The sequence below is a fragment of the Sinocyclocheilus anshuiensis genome, unplaced genomic scaffold, assembly GCF_001515605.1.
Source record: "Sinocyclocheilus anshuiensis isolate Anshui unplaced genomic scaffold, SAMN03320099.WGS_v1.1 scaffold38, whole genome shotgun sequence".
In the NCBI taxonomy this organism is placed as follows: domain Eukaryota; kingdom Metazoa; phylum Chordata; class Actinopteri; order Cypriniformes; family Cyprinidae; genus Sinocyclocheilus; species Sinocyclocheilus anshuiensis.
In genome coordinates, this window is record NW_015544213.1 from 2,656,170 (window position 1) to 2,656,432 (window position 263).

Genomic DNA, 263 nt, shown 5'->3' on the forward strand with positions numbered 1-263 from the left:
GTGCGTGCGTGTGTGTGTGTTCACTGCTCACTGCTATGTGTGTGTGTGTGTGTGTGTGCAGTTGGATGGGTTAAATGCAGAGCACAAATTCCGAGTATGGGGCACCATACTTGGCTACACGTCACGTCACTTTTAAAGAAGTAACTTAATAGTGAAATAAAATTATAGATGTATATAAAATATATATATATAAAACACACATATATATATATATATATATATATATATATATATATATATATTAATATGTGGTTTATGTGGTT